Source organism: Pelodiscus sinensis, chromosome 16 (genome assembly GCF_049634645.1).
Source record: "Pelodiscus sinensis isolate JC-2024 chromosome 16, ASM4963464v1, whole genome shotgun sequence".
NCBI lineage: Eukaryota > Metazoa > Chordata > Testudines > Trionychidae > Pelodiscus > Pelodiscus sinensis.
The window spans coordinates 20,001,772-20,013,879 of record NC_134726.1 but is presented as its reverse complement, the minus strand read 5'-3'; the positions used below and the strand labels follow the sequence as shown (position 1 = coordinate 20,013,879).

The window sequence follows — 12,108 nt, the reverse complement described above, 5'->3', positions numbered from 1 at the left end:
GTGGCAGAGGGATTTTGCAGCTGGCTGCTCAGTTTGGACGAACACACAGAGTCTGCACAGTGCTGTCTCCACTCCAGCTGCAGACCTTCAAGCGCACCCACATAAGCAAGTGAATCCAAAGGAGTGCACACCCTGGGGTGGGATAAATGGTGGCAGTGTAAATGCCAGTTAGATAAGTTTCCTTTATTTCTATGCACTTTGTTAATTGATTTTATTCACTTTTAAGCTGTTAAACCCCGTTTCTTTAAGGGTACATATACACTATGCCCCTAGATCAATTTAGGGAGGCTAATGAGGGTGACCAGAATTGCAAATCAAGCCCGGGATTTAAATATCCCACGTTTGATTTGCACGTTCCCAGCAAGTCGCCATTTTACAAATTGACTAGCCCGAAGTAACTGCCCGGGTCTACACACGGCAGTGAAACGGGATTCTGGAATAAAGCCCTAAATCGAATTAGATGGTAAACCTCATTCCACGAGGGCTAGTCCATTTATAAAATGGCAACCGGCCGGGAACATGCAAATCAAGTGCGGGATATTTAAATCCTGGGCTTGATTTGCAATTCCGGTCGCCCTCATTAGCCTCCCTAGATCGATCTAGGGGGCTAGTGTAGACATACCCTCAGTTAAGTAAAGGTGTGTTACTTCTAATGTCATCAGTTAGATGTATATTAGTTATAATAGTGGTTTTTGGAGTTAGATCCAGATTATTATTGGAATAAGTTTATTCCTGGAGGCTCCCAAGGCACATTAAGGGTGTGTCTAGACTACATGCCTCCTTCGACGGAGGCATGTAGATTAGCCAGCTCGGAAGAGGGAAATGAAGCCGCGATTAAAATAATCGCGGCTTCATTTAAATTTAAATGGCTGCCCCGATCTGCCGATCAGCTGTTTGTCGGCAGATCGGGAGAGTCTGGACGCGATGCCCCGACAAAGAAGCCTTTCTTCATCGACACAGGTAAACCTGGTTTCACGAGGCTTACCTGTGTCGATGAAGAAAGGCTTCTTTGTCGGGGCATCGCGTCCAGACTCTCCCGATCTGCCGACAAACAGCTGATCGGCAGATCGGGGCAGCCATTTAAATTTAAATGAAGCCGCGATTATTTTAATCGCGGCTTCATTTCCCTCTTCCGAGCTGGCTAATCTACATGCCTCCGTCGAAGGAGGCATGTAGTCTAGACACACCCTAAGTGTGTACAGGGCCAGCCAAGTGGAGGCACCGCCAATGTGTATAGTCTTTAGGAGCAAGAAACTGCAGCAAGGCGGTGGATAGGGAATCTGCAACTACACATCATCATCACTAGGGTACGCAGGATCTCCTTTTATGTTAAAAACATCAGACACACAGGTGAGTGTGGCCTGCTCCTGAGTAACCCAGGGAGGAAAAAGGGGGTTACATACAAATACCATTTTTATTGAGGGCAGTGTGTGCTTGCTACACAAAGCTGGTTAAAATACCAGAGCTCTGTATTTCCACCTCTCCGTCTCTTTTGATCTGGAACTCTGCTGCCTGATAAGCTGACAGGTTGGATACACAGGAAGTTTTTTGTTGCAGGGGCTTTGAGCTTCCTGTTATACTTCCCCAGCGAGCTGTATGTTATTGAACTTGCAAGTACTAATAAAGCAAATCCATCTAGAAAATGTGACCTAAGAGTGCAACCTAAGTAGGGTGAAAAAAAGGAAGCAGGACAAAAAGAAATCTATATGCTAGTCTGATTAAACATGGAGCTCTTAAAAATAATCTGAACGGGTTATAAAGAGGAGAAGTAATATCATAACCTGAGGACTTCCTGGGATTGCTGTTCATTTCAAGTGATACTCTAAAGGGAGAATGTTCCTCCAATTTTTATTTATATCATCACAGCCTGCAAAGCAGCTCTTGCATCCTGAATACACCTTTATTCTTTGGCTGAGCTATACAACAAATGAAATATGGGAACTTAGAAGAAACTAATCAGACATGCAGTCTTCCAATGTGAACTGAAAATGAAAAAAATAAGAGGGTTTTGCATTATTATAACAGAGATTGGCAGAGTGAAATAATGGCTCTGAATATATAATAGTGTTAGGAGGATAATCAACAGACACTTCCTATGATCACACAATACAGCAACCACCTCTAGGCACACTCACCAATGTTAATAAATTAAGATGCAACTGAAATGGATCCACTGTTATTTAACAGAAATTCTCATGTTCCTAAACAAATACATGTATTTACTGCTAAGGTAAAAATAACTTTAAATTAAAAGGAAAGAGGGATGGGGAAATGCTAGCATATGTTATTTATTGCTCAATATACCTGCCAGCTCTCAATGAACTATTACAATGTATATTTGAAAGGGACCAAACCATGAAAGGAATCTTTCCTGAACACAGTCTTCTGGCTGTCAAATAATGCCCAATTGTGTCATGCTCATCGTTGGAAGCAAGTGTCACATTACCGAATTGGAGGGAAGCAGCCAGATCGCTGCTGCACCCCTAGGTGGGGGTGTTGGCCCCAGAAATCTGTATGAAAGGGAGCCATGTGGGGTATTGAATGGGAGCTTGTTGTTTTCTGATCCTGTGTACACTGTTTATGTGAGTATATAATGTCTGTGTGTGTAGATCTGTAATCTGTGTGGAAACTGAAGATTTCCCTGCATGTGGTTAAGCATTGGGCAGGGCCGAGCCTGTGGAGCCTGTGGACATGCTAATTACCTGTGGGACAATGGTTCTCAATGGGCCAAAGACACACCCAAAGAATGGGGGCTGTCCTGAGAGCAGCCAGCAGGGAACACAGAGAGGCTGAGGACCAGGTGACCTGCTACATACTAGAAGAGGCCAGGAAGGAGTATAAAGAGGCCATGTGGTCGATGCCATTTTGTTCTCAGCTCAGCACTTCATCCTAGAGGCAGCATTGCAGGGATTGAAGAGCCCGGAAGACCTGTGAACCCATCCTGATCTCAGGATGTGCAATAAGAACTTTTAAACCAGCAGCTGCAACACCTCTGCTAGAGCCTGCATCGAGAACTGGGAGATTCGGTGCATGTAACGTACTGTACTTTAATAACCTTACTCTCATGCTTTTCTTTCTTGTGTTAATAAACCTTTAGTTTTAGATTCTAAAGGATTGGCCCAGCGTGATTTGTGGGTAAGACTCAGAGGGTAAATTGACCAGGGATCTGTGGCTGGTTTCTTGGAACCGGACAGGACTTGTTCGGGGTAGGTGGGATTGGGTGCTAGGACCCCCCACCTGTGTATAGGCCCGGGGCCATCTGGGGCACGGATATTGCTGGGGTGTCGGAGGGGTTTTGCTCGGGAGGCTTCAGGCAGGCAGCTGAAGCGCTCTGTGAGACTGGTTTGTGGCCTGTGTGGAGAGGTCGCCAGTCGGGGGCTGTAAGGAACCGCGGATTTGAGCAATTTGCCCTGAGCGGATGCCCTCAGCTGTGCCCAGACACGGCCCGGTCCGTCACAGCTAGCGTCTCACAAACCAGGACCTCAACTCAGATTGGCACCAGACCCTGCCAGAACAAATGATGCAAAGCGTGCAGACTTCGCACTACTGTTATGATGATCAATATGACTTCACAACATACCTTTCAAGGTCTGTGGGTCTTACAAAGGCTTATCCCAACCCATGGTGTACCTCATCCAGAACATCAGAAGTCCCACGATCACACACTGGCAATACCAGCTATTGGACCCCGATCTCCTGAGATAAAGGGCAGTGCTCTAGCCATTTGGCCACACTGCCTTGCTCTCATAAAGTAGTGTATTAATACTGCCAGTGCATCCAAATTGTGGTACTATGGGGTGAACCCAGACAATTACCATGCGTTCACATGAATTTACAGAGAAAAAAACAAACCACCATATTGCTCATGGGCAAATAATATTCACAAAGTAATCATGCTGTAAAGGGATGGGGGCCACAAGGAAGGGACAGAAAGAGATGGGGCTGCAGGCAGAAGGGGCAGGATAGGGGCTAGACCACAGGTAGATGGAGTCATGGGTTTTGGTATCTAACAAAGTCATGAATTTAAGCTCTCAGGCTTGTCTTTTGATGATGTTGTGAAGGTTTCTTTAGAATGCAGTCCTGCAACAGGTTCCACATGGGACTCTTTACACTTTAGCTAGCCAGTGTAAACTAAATATTAGTTCATTTATAAATCGGCGTCCCTCTCTGATCTAGGCTAGGCTGTTATAGCACACACTTCATAATCTCTGCTCTGTTTGTGCCCCTGGTGCTCCAACATGCCTAAAACTGCCGTGATTCCAACACAATTCTGGTGTTTTTGTTTGTTTAGCCTCTCCCTGCTCCACAATCTCAGGTCACTAGATGACCAGCAGATTGCCCAATTTATTCCTCTATGTGTGACAAGAGGGATCTGGGTCAAGCAATGAGCCATAAACTTCTTTTCCTAATTCACTGTGGTTGTAATACAGTGTTCTACACACTGCCAGTCATCCACCATATTGATGAGATTAGCTGGTAATTAAAAACTCAGCCAAGCCAGGCAGAAGGAGATGACTCAATTAGCAGAATGTCACTGAATCTAATTTACTTTGCTTATCACAGATTTATTCTCTAATGAATTAGAAAAGAAGAGCAGGACACCTTCAGAGGGAGATCTAGGAGCTTATAGTCTTAAATACTTTCTAACCTCTTTATGCTTCCTGGTTTGGTTAGCAGGGAGTGTGCTGATACTACTAATCACATAGAATGGCTTGTTACTGATAAACGGATAGAACTAGAGCCTGTGTAGTGTTTCAATTGAAAGCTACTAGTTAGTTCAGGCCTTTTTTCATTTATAAATCTCTAGCTTACCTTTCATACTTTTAAAGTTATTATAAATATGTGCTTTTGATGTAATTTTATTAGAAGTTTGCTCAGGTATGGCACTTGAGTTAAATGATTATGACTCTGACACAGATTGACACTTTGCAAACAAAAATATTAGGAATTTATTGGCTACTAAAAACATGTAAGAAATTATAATGTTTTCACTATAATGTACATGTTAATGTATTTCTTGATGTTTTTTCTATTTTACCTGTGATGATATAAGTAATTAGAATAATTAATTTTAACCTTTTAAAAGTATGTTGAAAGTATTTTACAGCTGTACAGCTGAATGTTTATGTAAAGCAAAAACTATAAACACCATGATCTAGTCTGCTTTCTTATTAGATACAGTAGCCTATCAAATTTAAGTGAGGACATTACAAATCCTGAGTTTATAATCTCAGCTGTATGATAGACCTTTATACATTTATGGTCCCACCGATGTCAATGGGACTCCATGCAGTCATGGAAGATTAAACTGGTGGGCCAGATTATGGGATCAAGGTCACAGATTGCAAGTTGCCATAATGGAGTCTGCAACCTTGATGGATACATTCTGATAGGAAATTGACAGAAATATCTCTGACTCAACAAAGCATTATTGGAGCAAAAGCTGTCCTTCTGTTATACTAAGTATAACTAAAGTTAAGGGAAGACATGAATCTTTAAGTTTCTAAAGCAGTGCCTTAGACTCTCTCCTTCACAGAGGAAATACAAGATGGCAGCCATTATTATGTCCACTGAACCATTTTCAAAGCTGTAAAAGGTTTGAGTTTGTTTCAAATCATACACGTGTTTTATGGGTGTGGAAACAGATGAAGGGGTGATCATGAGAATGGGGGTGGGGAGGGAGAAAGGTCAGATTTCTCAGGCTCTGTCATAAAGCTGGTACCTGAGCAGTCAGAAATATAGGCTTGATGGTGCTGTAACAATCTCCAGAACTGATCACTTTTACTAAACAAAACAGGACTTTAGGTAATTAAACCCAATCAGAGAGGAACAATGCTTATATAGAGATTACTGTTCAAGAGTGGACACAAGTAGCAAGTATTTTACAGCTTTCTGGACATTATTCTTTACTCTTTCCTTCTCACTATTTCCCCTCGTTTCTAGCTCCAGTAACTCTACATTTCACAAGGAAGTAGTTTAAATGATTGATATGCATCTATGAGCTGGTGTCCTCTCTCTTCCATCATAGCAAAAACTGCAAGAAAGTGTTTTCCAGAGAGGCTAACTCTGGCAAACATGTCCCTCTAAGCTAGGTTGAAAAATTTAATGTATTAATCCTAGACTGTGTCAATTGCAGGCATTAACACATGTCAGTTGACAGCCCTAATTAGGACATAAGCTTCATCAGATGAATTGGTGTGTAAGTTACAGAAGCGGGAGTATTCATAAGAAAGAAGTTGCTTGTGTTAATGACGCTAATCAATTCAGGGTGGAAGTGGGTCATTCATAGCTTTCGCTCTTGAGATGTGAATATTCAGAGAGGGGAAAGTGCCTTTGTAATGCGTTAACCAGTTGTGATCCTTATTCCAGCCATAAATTGATAGTGTTGAATTTGTGAATGAATTCCAGGTCAGATGTTTCCCTTTGTTACCAGTTTTTCAAATGCTTTTGTAGAAGGTTGGCTACTTTGAAATCCATAACTGAACGTCCAGGGAGGCTAAAATGTTCCCCTACAAGTTTATATGTTTTACTATTCCCGAGGTTTGATTTGTGTCCATTTATCCTTTGGTATAGAGACTGTCCGGTCTGGTCAATATACATAGCAGAAGGGAAGTGCTAGCATTCAATAGCATATATCACATTAGTGGATGTTCACGTAGATGAGCCTGGTCCGTTCATTGATCAGTAACTAGTGAAAAGATTTTTTTTTAAAGAAGATTGGGATAAAGCAGGGGTGGGCAATAATTTTTTATGGGGGGGCACTCCAAGATTTTGGAAAGTGGTCAAGGGCTGCACTCTTCCATGGTATTAACGGAGGAGGTGTGGGGTCTGGGATGGAGGTTTGGTGCAGAAGGGAGCTTGAGATATGGGATTAGGGTGTAGGAGGGAGAATGGGGTCTGGGAGGGAGTTTGGGTAAAGGAAGCAGTTGTGACCTAGAGCAGGGAAGTGGGGTGCAGGGTTTTGGGATGTGACCTAGGATAGGAGGGGATTGTGATCTGGGGCAGGAGATTGGGGTGTCAGATCTGGGAGTGGGTATGGATGCATGTGGAGTAGAGGGGCAGGAATGTGGGGCAGAGGGTTGGGGAAGGGAGAGACTGAGGTGCCAGAGGCAGGTTCTGGCCAGGAGGCTTACCAGCCAGTAACTAAACCAGCCTGCCTGCCTGTCTGCAAAGCTAAAGTCTTGCATGAGATAAAGGGTCACTCTTCACTCTTTAAAGAGGTAAATAGCAAGGACCCACCTCCCACCCCAAGGAACTATACTGCTGTGACAAAGTGGGGATTGTATTCACTCTGTTTGCTTTGTTATGTTACATGGGATTTCTACTGTCCTGTTGCCACCCTGTGTGTGTGCCTCAGTTTCCCTGGGCACTGTAGCACTATCTAGATGAGGAGGGGAAGTCTGGATATGACTCACTAAGGAAGTATGTTCAGCCTATCATGTATTCAGTAAGCCCAGGCTTATACTCACCTGAGCTTGGATGGGGGAGGTGCAATCAGGTGACATTTTTTTGCCCAAGAAGCTGAACAGGGGAAAGCAGGACTGCCTGCAGAGTGGGAGCTGTTGCAGAGGGTGTGGGTCCTTTTCTGAAGGGGCTTGGAGCAGGAGAGGGGAACAGGGGACAGGGTCCCTTCTCCCTGAAATGGGTTATACTGACTGTTCCTGTTTCCTGTTCTGTATTCCAATAAACCTTCTGTTCTACCTGCTGGCTGTTTCTTCTGACTGTGGATTGGGGTCGTGCAGGGCTGAGCGACTCCACACGCCTCGGTGACAATTGGGATTAGCACTATTCAACATAATCATAAATGATCTGGAAAAATGGATAAACACTGAGGTGGCAAAGTTGGCAGATGATACAAAATTACTCAAGACAGTTAACTCCAAATTGACCATGAAGACTAACATAGGGACCTCACAAAACTGGCAGACTACACAATAAAATGGCAGATGAAATTCAGTGTTGGTAACTGGAAAACATAATCCCAGTTATACATATAAAATGATGCGGTCTAAATTAATTGATACCACTCAAGAAAGATCTTGACATTATTGTGGCTGGTTCTCTGAACATTTCTGCTCAATGTGCAGTCAAAACAGCTAATAGAAAGATGAGGAACCATTGAAGAATGAAATATTCTAGAACAGAAAATATCCGAATGCCACTATATAAATCCAAGGTATGCCCACACTTGGCATAGTGCAGGGGTCAATATCCTTTCCAAAGTCTGGGCTGTGCCCAGGAAAGCTCATGATACCATCTACGTGTTTTGTTAGTCTATAAAGTGCTACCAGACCATTTGCTTGCAGTTTTTTTTTCTCCTGCCATGAGCCGGGCTGCTCTCCTGGGTTGGAGGGGCTCTCTCCACCATGCACCCCATGGCCCACCTGGGTGACAAACCTTTCCACGGACCATCAGTTGCTAATGGAAACTCACATTAATTACATAATTATCCCCAAGCCATTTTGCTACTGCTGCAGCTGGGGAGAATGGTTTAATTTAACTTATTAAACAGATTAAGTGTTTTAACTTTCCCATGTTAGTTTATCAAACTTCATTTTAAATGAAGTAAATTATGTTCAACACAAAAGGTTTCAAAGTTTTCTTTATTAATGGCTGGGGTAGGGAAACTTTTTTGGGTCGGGGTCACTGACCTACAGAAAAATCAGCTGGGGACCACACAAGTGAGAAGCAAAAAACTCCTCTCAAAACCTCCAACCCTCACTGATGTGGCCCCAACTGAGACACATCACTCTTCTGGTACTCCAGCTCCCCCAGGATGAGGGGAAGGGGCAGAGAGGCCTGAGGTTCCAGACTTCCCATGAGCCAGTTTTCATTTCTGGGGTTACAGAGTTAGTGGATTTTGTGGACCCCCCCTTATGCTCTGAGGTGGGAACAAAAATGAGGGGCTCAACGTGCAGGAGAAGGCTGCCAGCGATCTGGGCAGTAGGTGGGGTTCAGGACAGGGTGAGGAGGTCAGGATCTGGAAGGGAGGTTGGCGCAGGAGAGGGTGTGGGGTGGGGATATGAGAGGGAGTTGTGCGGGGAGAGAGGGAGTTGGGGCAATAATGCAGAAAAGATGAGAGGGTGAGAATGCAGCCAAATAGCTAGTTGGGGAGGGAGGCAAAGAAGCAGGGAGTAAAGGAAAGTGCAGCTTCTGCAAAGTAAAATTGTATCCCTCCCTCACACCTTCCCTCTGCTCCAGCCTTGCTCCCCTCAGCCCCATGATCCCCTGAGCCTGATCCCCTGCATCATCCTATGCCCCTCAATGCAATCCCTGGCCCCTCCCATCCTGCCCCCCACATTCCTGTGCCCCAGTATACTCCCCAGCAGGGCAACAGTGCTGGGAGCAGCTCTAGGGCAAGGAGAGGTGGGGGGTGGGAGGTGGAACTGAGTCTTTTCCCTGCCCAGACCAGCCCTTTGCCTACAGGCTGTGGCTCCAGGACTGCCCAAGGCTGTCTCCAGCCTGGCCAGGCACAGCGGGGCACTGGGGAAGGGGCTCCCTGCCCTCGCATACAGCCTGTGTGGAGCAGCGTGGCACAGCCTGGGCCCCAGCATGACACGTGTGCTGGCTGCCCAGCCCCAGCTCTGAGGAGCAGGCCCAGCTCAGCCCCCTCCCGAAGCAGGAAGCAGAGCCAGGGAAGCCAAAGCTGGTGCTCCAGCCTGCAGCTGCACTGCTGAGGCTGGAGCTGCTGCGCAGGGGAAGGGCGGGGCTGGAAGGGCAGGGCTGATCTCCTGGCCCGTGTGCTAGTAAAAATCAGCTCGCGTGCCGCTTGTGGGGCGCGTGCCAGGTTGCTGGCATAGGGCATACAGGTCTCGCCATCCCATTTCAAAAATCGGGATGGGGTGGGAGATAATAAGCACCTATATAAGAAAAAGCCTCCAGGATAGTCCTTATAAATCGTGACATCTGATCACCCTCAGTGTGAACCCTGCACCGACTCTGTCTTTAGGGAAAGATGTTTCTCCTCATGCATCAAAAAAGTTTTCATTGGTCATAGGGTTAATAGTAGACTTGAAACATAATAAGATTAAAATATAAATTAGCAGAGATCTATATTTGTGGTAGCTAAATAATAAAATAATTCTTCCTTGCCCTAACTTCTCAAGGCCATCGACAAATGAATGACAATGACCTAGGCCTTCATTATCCTGTCATTATACAAAACCTTCTGTTAATTTATGTATAGGAATAAAATAACAGGTACGTGCAGCTCCATTAGCTGCATAATTACTGCATATATTACAAAACAGCACAAAATACTCTCTGTGAATGCAAACCATCTCTACTTAAATGGAAGCTGCAATGAATTTCATACTAAAGGCCAGATCATGCTGTCATCCTTTACAGGGATAGTCCTAATTAACAGGGCTCAACCAACTGCGGTGAGAGCTACTCGCCAGCCCCGCACCGCGCATGCGCCAGACCAGAACTGCACATGCGCGTGGCGCCATTGAATGGAGCGCACGGAGCAACCAGCTGAAATCTAGTCACCATGGGCGCGTAGAAACAGCAGTTTGTCAAGCCCTGCTAATTAAAGTCATTTGGCCAGATTCTAATCTTACTATGTTGGTGCATAGCTGGTGTATAACTGACTTTAAAAGAGTTACGCCAGGTTCAAATCAGGATAAATGAGATCTGGCTGACCCAACAAAACTGTTTATATGAGGAAGGATGATGAGGCCAGTTGCTAGAACTTCAGGTAGAGCATGCCCAGCAAACAAACTCTGTCTCTTTATTGAAGAGAACTCTAGACAGCAATCAGCTTTTTGGCTCAAGCCACTGGATGCCAATGGGCATTTTGTCTTTGTTTTTAGTAAGAGCAGGACTAGGCCCTTCAACCTTAAGGTAACTTTGAAAAAGCAAGAGGCAAAATGAAATGTGAAATAGTAATTGTCACGGTTCAATCTCCCAACCTGACAGGATGTGTGCAGAGATGGGGGCCAGCTAACAGACTAATCTCTGCAAAACCTGTCTCTGTGATTCCCAGAGACAAACCTATTCAATCTCAGGCCCTTTGAGATTCCAAAAAGAAAACAGGACGGGTTCTTCGCTGCCACCACCCAAGTGATGCCGAGAAAAACAGGGAAGAGTCACTTGGGAATCCCCTCCCTAAGGTTAAGCTCGCCCCCCACCCCAACCTCCATTTTGCTTGGAGTTGGGGAAGCAGAGGGAATCCACAGACAACAATAGACTCTGATCTTGTAACTAGGAACTTAGTCCTAAGGACACAACAATCAACCAATACGGGTTAATTAGAATAAAAAGAAAACTCTTATTATCAAAACAAAACTACTGTTGCAAGCATAGTAAATTGGCGAGGTGATATATAGCCACAATTTGATATAGATACTCAGGGAAAGTCCCTGGGCTGTAATCCTTAGTTACAAAAGAGTAAAACAATTAGCCAGCTCAGACTTGATTTCCAAACCCTCCAAACAAGGAAAACAATAAACCCCGATGGACTATCTAAACTTTTCCCTACTTACACATATCAAGAAGTCCATTCTTGGAGAGAGAAAACATCTCCCATGTCCCTCAGTACCTGGGAGAAACTGTTCTGATCTCAAACGAAGAAAAGCGAGAGAAAAACCCCTCTTTTCCAGTTTGAAATTCCTACCTGCATTGTTATTGGCTGATTGCCTGAACCTCCCCCCCCCCCCAGCCAAAACTTTTCTAGGTGTTTGAGTTAACCCCTTAGTCACTGAATGGCGGTCAGCACTCCTGAACATGACAGTAATGGCCATTGTTTACTGGCAGCTTGTATGGGGAAAGGAAATGTGCTGTAGGAGGCAAAATGATATTTGGCAAGTGGCCAAAGGGGGTGATGGAGAGGAGCTGATACTAAGCACCCACTCTGACTGACCAAAGAGCTGTGGAGCACCAGTCATGTGTTTGAGGAGGGAGAATATTCCTTCAGTTTCAGAACTGATAAATACAAATAATGGATATTGGAAAACACAATCCCAACTAAATGTATAAAATGACGGGGATTAGCTTGAGCAAGATCATGGAGTCCTTGTGGATAATTCTCTGCAAACAGCCACTCACTGTGGACCAGCAGCCAAAAAAACAAGCAGGGTCATTAAGAAAGGGAAAGAGAATAAGATA

General features: G+C 44.7%; 1 long non-coding RNA gene across 1 annotated transcript in view; it reads right to left on the bottom strand.

Moving 5' to 3' along the window:
* The window catches only part of LOC106732956 (uncharacterized), a 75,514-nt gene extending 63,945 nt beyond the window's left edge, over positions 1-11,569 (bottom strand). Inside the window, exon 1 of the long non-coding RNA XR_012896052.1 lies at positions 11,487-11,569. This is a non-coding gene — a long non-coding RNA (uncharacterized LOC106732956). The remainder of the gene's footprint in view (positions 1-11,486) is intronic.
* Positions 11,570-12,108: the final 539 nt, after the last annotated feature.